The following is a 7775-nucleotide window of genomic DNA, read 5'->3' on the forward strand; positions in this document are numbered from 1 at the left end:
AACCACCAAATTAATTAGAAATACAGATATTAATCTGGTAGTTTCTGTCACAAGATGCTGTGTGTGAAATACATCATTCTTCCTCACAAGGACCTCTTCTTATTTGCAAGATATTGAATGATATAGCTTTTCAAAGAAATTTAAATCAGAGTTTAATACATGCTACTTCATAAATGTATCACAGAGTAAAAGTTTATTATTATTATTAATAGGAGTAATAGTAGTAGTAATGGTGTAAATTTATGGTAAGTCTTTAAGCTCAGAAGGCAGAAAGAACAAAAAAAGAACTGAAGAGTAAGAGTGAGGGAGTAAGCAAGAGAACAAGCAAGAGAGAGATGATAGAGGGAAGGGAAAAAGGAAAATTAGGAGCAGAAAATAAATAGATTGAAACCTCATAAGATTAACAATATCACCTAACTGGACCACTCAGAGCTCCCAGAGCCTAAACCACCAACCAAAGAATGCACATGGAGGGAACCAGGACTCCTGATACATATGGCATCATAACAGCAGAAAAACACAGGTTGGAATGAAGGGACAATGTGGAATGTGTGGGTAGTCACCTGGGAATGTGTCTCTGTGTCTCATTCTCCAAAAAAGGAAAAGTGTGATAAAGTCTATTCAGAGGTTACCAGGGCTACCACTCTGAGCATAGACTCTAGAGGATAGAAAGTGTCTATAATAGAGTTACAGGAGTTGCAGCATCACCTGCTAGCTATAGGTTGGGAAGGTGAGCTAAAGAAGAAAATCCATCAGGAGTTCAGGGCTGAGGGATGTTAACTTTATAGAATTTGGTCTAGATTGAAAGATTTTTCCATTTCTTCCTACTGACTTTTGTTGCCTGACTTACCATCCTTTTCATAGAAAATTGCATGTCTGGTTTGGCAGATTCACAGCACATAGAAAATTATCTCAGTATATACTATACCTTGAGTTTCACTAATGTTTACTATTTAAATAAGATGTGAGGCTTTGAAGTTGATGCTACAATAAGTGAGGAATTTGGTGAATATAAAAATTCACAGATAGATTTTACATGCAAAAAGAATTGTTTATCTTGGAAGGTAAGGTAGAATGTTATAGAATTTTTGTCCCCTATTATTAGTCTTCTACACTAAGTGCACAGTACAGAATTCCCGTGTGACAACAATGTGTCTGTCCACAAGCCAGGAAGAGATGCCACACCAAAAACCAAATACTGCCAGACCTCAACATGGGAATCTACACTCCAGACTGGAAAAAATAAACTCCTGATTACTAAACAATCCAATCTCTGGTGCTTTGCTATGTCATCGTGATCAGATTCATATAGTTTATCAATTAAACAATGTCCAAATTAACCCTAGACATGATATGATCATTTATATTATTGTTATAAATACATTATATATAATTTAAACAAAGCACTGCCTCAAATATTTTAGTGCACTTTTGTTGGGTATATGGGGGTCCAGTGTCCACTTCACCATGGGCCTAAGGCCTCTTGGGGAGGCAGGACACGGGACGTTTGACTGCGCTCACCCCACTCCAGCACTGGGAAGGAGGCTCGGTTTATGAAGCAGCAGAGACATCGCTCTAGGACTGGAGGAGCACAGGCTGAGTTTCTGGGGGACAAGTGAAGCTGGTTCAGGGTTTCCTGGGCCTGCAGGTTGGCTGGGAACTGCCTGGTTCTCAGGCTCTTCGGCACTGTTGGAAGCCACAGAAGAGCTGAGAATGAAGTGGGGGGCCACTGGCTGGGAACACAGTGAGGTCTTTTGTAGGAGATGAGGCTCTTTACGTAAAGGCTTGTTCCGTTGTTCCCCATGGCAGATCCTGATGAAAAGAAGCAGTCCATGGCTTTAAGGCTTTTATTGTCATGGAGGAAAGTAGATGAGAAAATTGTACCCTGTTTTCTCAGGGTGGGCCTGAGGTTAAATATCTTTTGCAGGGAGGAGTGTCAGGGAAGGAAAGCTTAATTGGCTAAGCCTTTCTGGCCTTTAGGTACCTCATTAGAATAGAAATCTGTCTCGAGGCTATGTGGCCTGTGGTTCCATCCTCTACCTGTGAAGGGGCTAGTGGTGTTGCCCTTACATGACGGAAGGAAATGAATCTATTGAGGGCTGAGGCCTCATGTCAAGATCCTAGAATCTATGGGCATGGCAAATACCTGTCATCCCTTAGGGTAACCAGGGTCCTTCAGGGTCACTCGAGGTCCCTCAGAGTCACCTGGGGTCACCAGGGTTTCCAGCCTGTGATAGACCAAAAACCAAGCTGCCTTTCACAGTCCTACATGCTTTAATACCTAAATGGCTAATATCTTACAATTTGGAATTTTATTCCTTGAGCTTATTTCTTACCTTTTTTGTGACCAAACATATCTAAACATTCTCAAGAAAGAAGATAGCTGAGAGAGTGACATAAAAAAAACAGCTAGATTAAAACTAAGTTCTGCCAAATTAAGACCATGTACATCTTTCTGTCATTTGTTTCTCACTGTAGGATCATACTATTGCCAATGGTTTGAATATGACATAACTGGACTGTACAAAGATAACTCAGCCCGGCCACTTGAAGTAGCCCTGCTTCGTGTCAATAAAGGTTAATACCATGCTGCATTCCAATTCAGACACACAAATACATTCATACCTTATTATCACTGCCATAGACTTTACAGATGGTCTAATAGCTATGGCTTTGAATATCTATGTTTAAAGTGTGACACTAGGAAGTGGGCAGCATACATTTCTTATTCTGTGTATAAAATAATTCAGAATGGCTGACTATAGAAATAGCTTCAGTAAACGACTAAAATGGTAAATTCATCTTGCTACTTTATTGTTTCATGAAAAAAATATAGAGAGGTAATGCAAATCCCAAGAGAGTTGATAACATGGTGTAAACTATTTCTTTTTCTTTTTCTTTTTCTTTTTTTGTTTTGTTTTTTCGAGACAGGGTTTCTCTGTGTAGCCCTGGCTGTCCTGGAACTCACTCTGTAGACCAGGCTGGCCTCAAACTCAGAAATCTGCCTGCCTTTGCCTCCCAAGTGCTGGGATTAAAGGCATGTGCCACCACTGTCCAGTGGTGCAAACTATTTCAAGTGGACTCCATCAGCATAAACAAAAAAACATAGTATCTACTTTTAATGGAATTATTGCATAGAATCAGGGTAAACATGATTGAATCACAGCACACTCAATGAGGAGAGAAAGTTGGTAACACAGTGGCAGTCTAAAGAGTAGGTTCACAAGTTCAGGTAAAACCTGATAGATCTATTTTCTATATACTTTCATATCAACACTTTCATTTTGAACACTAAAATGAAAATAAGAATATATCCAAGCTTTTGGCTCAGGCAGAATCCTACCAGGTCTCCTCTAGTTAAGACTCCATATCCTGAGCCATCCTAGAGGAACCACTCCACTCAGAGCAGCAGCATTTCAGGTTTCCAGAGGCAGCCTGAGTCCCAGGAGCTCTTCCACCCAGGAGCTCAAGATCACAGGATCACAGAGACATCTGGACTCTGAGGAGTTCTGACACAAGAAAGATAACTTGAAAGACAGACTTCAGTCAGAGACAGTAAGTATAGGTAGCACCAGAGATAACCAGATGGCAAAAGGCAAGCACAATATAAGCAACAAAAACCGTTACCTGGCATCACCAGAACCCATCCCACTGAAAAAGCAGGATTCAGATTTAAAATCACTTCTCATGATAATGATAGAGGACTTTGAGAAGAACATAACTCCCTTAAAGAAATACAGGAGAATACAGGTAAACACATAGAACCCCTTAAAGAGGAAACAAAAATCCCTTAAGTATTTCAAGAAAATACAACCAAACAAGTAAAGGAATTAAACAAAATCATACAGGATATAAAAATGGAAGAAGAAGATGGAAAGATCACCCATACTCATCGATTGGAAGCATTAATTTAGTAAAAATGGCTGTCTTCCCGAAAGCAACCTACAAATTCAATGCAATCCCCATCAAAATTCCAACTCAATTTTCATAGAGATAGAAAGAGCAATTTGCAAATTCATTTGGAATAACATAAATTCCAGGATAGTGAGAACTATTCTCAACAATAAAAGAACTTCTGGGGGAATCCCCATCCCTGATATTAATCTGTACTACAGAGCAATAGTTATAAAAACTGGGTGGTATTGGTACAGAGACAGACAGGAAAATCAGTGGAATAGAAGTGGAGACCCAGAACCCACATAACTATGGCCACTTAATCTTTGAAAAAGGAGCTCAAACCATCCAGTGGAAAAGGGACAGCATTAGCAACAACTGGTACAGGTTCAACTGAAGGTCAGCACGTAGAAGAATGCAAATCAATCCATTCTTATTTCCTTGTACAACACTCAAGTTCAAGTGGATAAAGGACCTTCACATAAAACCAGATACACTAAAACTAATAGAAGAGAAGGTGGAGAAGAACCTTGATTACTTGGGCACAGGGGAAAAGTTCCTGAATAGAACACCAATGGCTTATGCTCTAAGATCAAGAATTGACAAATGGAACCTCATAAAATTGAAAAGCTTCTGTGAGGCAAAGGACACTGTCAATAGGACAAAAGGCAACCAACAAATTAGGAAAAGATCTTTATCAATCCTACATCTGATAGATGGCTAATATCTAATATATACAAAGAACTCATGAATTTAGACTCTAGACAACCAAATAACCAACCCTATTAAAAACGGGATACAGAGCTAAACAAAGAATTCTCAACTGAGAAAACTTGAATGGCTAGAAGCACCTAGAGAAATGTTCAACATCCTTAGTCATCAGGGGAAAGTAAATCAAAAAAACCCTGAGATTCCACCTCATACCAATGGAAGAGTTAGACTGAATGAGCTGAAAAGTTTTTTGGCCCCATGGGGAGAGCAACAATACTAACCAATCAGAGCTCCCAGTGTCTAAATCACTAGCCTGGGAGCACATAAGGAGGGACCCATGGCTGCAGCTGTATATGTAGGGGATGATGTCCTTGTTAAGCGTAGTTGGGAGAGGAGGTGCTTGGTCCCATGAAGGCTGGATGCCCCAGTGTGGTGAAATTTGAGGATGGGGAGATGGGAGTGGGTGGATGGGTGGGGGCACATCCTCATAGAAGCAGCAGGAAGAGAAATGGAATAGGGGGTTTCTGGGCAGTAGGAAAATGGGGAAAGGAAATAAATTATTATTATATCTTAGATGCCATCAGTTCCAAAGGTAAAGGATTATAAGATATGATTTGTAAACTTATCATGATTAAGTTTTATATGTATTATTTATTTGCATACACACTTGCACATATATGGACCTCAAAAATTAAATTCAACTTTAACTCCAAGTAACATGAAAATAACTAACAGTCTAATCATTGGTAGTAATTTCTCAATAATATCATTCATCGTATCGGTGGTTGTTGCTGATACACATAAAGGCTATGAAAAGTGGAGAGAAGAGTGTTATAAAATAACTTTGGACCTCATGATTACAAAATTAGTGTCTAATCATTACTATAATCTACTGTCTGTAATAGCAACTCTAATTCAGAATAAACAATTAGTTTTCTTTCCTTGAGTTAAATCTGGAAGATTGTCAGTCTACAATATTTATCACAAAACTATGTGGGTACTTGGAATTCAAACATAACTGTAACAGGTTGTGTATAATAAAAGATTATTAAGTAAAAATAAAAAGAAAAACAAAATAAAATCAAAACTCAGCATACTTGTTGTATACAGAACATGAATATTGCTTGATAGTTTTTGTTTACTTGTTATCTGGGTCAATTGAACTCAATTGGAATCGAGGCAATGCCTTGTAAAACTCTTTTTAAGGGTTTCTATAAGGTATCCATCATTCCTTCCCATATGATGGTCTCTGTGTTGTTCAATAAATAGAGAGCAAAGCCCCTTCTTATGACCATAGACACATGACCCCTAGACACAGAGGGGGGGGACAGCCAGATTCAGAGGATAGCATATAGACAGGCACTGATTCAGAATCATACAACCAATAGACAGGAATAAAGGAGGACATGGGAAGAAAGAAATAGAAAATTCAAAAGTGGGCTTGTTCTTGCTTAAATTACACATGGGGGAGAGCCTTAAAGTTTATTTTTTCTTAAGGCAATACTATGACTCTTTGGATATTCTGAGGTTTTTATTAATGCATCCAAACCAATGCATTGTTTATAGGAAATGTAAGATAAAATTTCAAAAAAAGACTCTCGTTTTTTTGCAAATTACTCTGAATTATTTCCTAAAAATTGTATGAATGTATACAGAAAAGTACATATGTAGATAGGTAGAGAGATGATAGATAGTTTTATAGATAGATAGATGAGAGATGATAGATAGATAGATAGATAGATAGATAGATAGATAGATAGATAGACAGAGATAGAGAGATAGACAGGTAGAGATAGAGAGACAATAAATGATCAAAATTATTTACAATTCTCAGTAAAGTTTGTTCAGTCTGTAGACACTGGACAGTTATTCAAATATATAGTTTAATATTATATCTAAAATATAATTCAAGTCCTGTTGAGATGAAGTATGTACCATAAGTAGGAATATGTAAGTAAGTAGGAATAGAGAATAAAACAGTAGAATTGCTGTAGTATTTTATATTTTAGGCATGGAACGTAATATCAGTTACTATGCTAATGCAAACTATGTCTCTCTGTCTCTGTCTCTGCCTCTCTGTCTCTCTCATGCTCTCTTATATTCTCTTTTTCTAACTGTCTTTTTCTCTGTTATTTTTTTCTCTTTGTCCCTGTCTGGCTGTCTCTCTCACCCTCTGCTTCACACTCTCTGTCTGTGGATCTTTCTGCATTGTTTTTATTGGGAAGAGTTAGTATTATAGTTTAGTCTCCCAAAGGCTTGACTCTCAAACTATGGCACTAATAGGAGGTGGTGGTATGCATAAAAGTCAGTGTTTTAGTCAGAGATCATCAGAGATCTGGCCTTAAATGGTATACCCTTGAAGAAATATTGAAACTTCAGTGCCTTCTGTTTCTTTGATTTGCTTGCAGCTAAGGTTACCATGTATTTCTTTCACCATGTCTTTCTAATATGATATCTTTACTCTCCATAGGCCCAAAAGATAGCTGATCATAGACTGAAGCCTCTAAAAATGTGTGTTAAAATCAACTCTTCCTGATTTTCAGTTGATTTCTACAGATAATTTGCTATGAAACTTGGAAGACAAGTGAGAGAGAGAAAGAGTGAGAGAGTAAGGAGAGAGAGACAGAGAGAGCATAAACATGCACATGTGCATGTATGCTCAGTCATATGGATTTTAATGTCATGGGTTATTCTATGTATTTTATATATAAGCATATGTGCATGCATACATATATACACAGAGACATGCCTTAGTACATTCGCTTAACATGTGATAAGGCAGTCTTAATTTAACATCTATTATATTTTCTTTATTAAGAAAGATTTTTAATTTGTATTGACATTTTATTGGAAGTGGGTTAGTTCTCATGGGCCACTTCTATAACAGCCCAAATCGCGTCGCTATTCCACCCTCGAGCCCTGCCTATCATCAGCTTCAACTCTGGGTGGGTTGAATTTAAGTATATGAGTTCTGGTGGAACACAACTTTCACTCTTAGTATGAAACCTAACCTCTGATTCCTGCTAATGAATTAGTAAAGAAAGTACCTCAAGAAAGGAATTAAGCTAGATTGAGATAGTCATTTTGAGGAAGCAGATACTAATGACCACATGGTATGGGAATAAGACTAATTTGCATAAATAAATAGATATTGGTCTCAATAAGATCTG

This window comes from Grammomys surdaster, unplaced genomic scaffold (assembly GCF_004785775.1).
Source record: "Grammomys surdaster isolate TR1022 unplaced genomic scaffold, NIH_TR_1.0 67, whole genome shotgun sequence".
NCBI lineage: Eukaryota > Metazoa > Chordata > Mammalia > Rodentia > Muridae > Grammomys > Grammomys surdaster.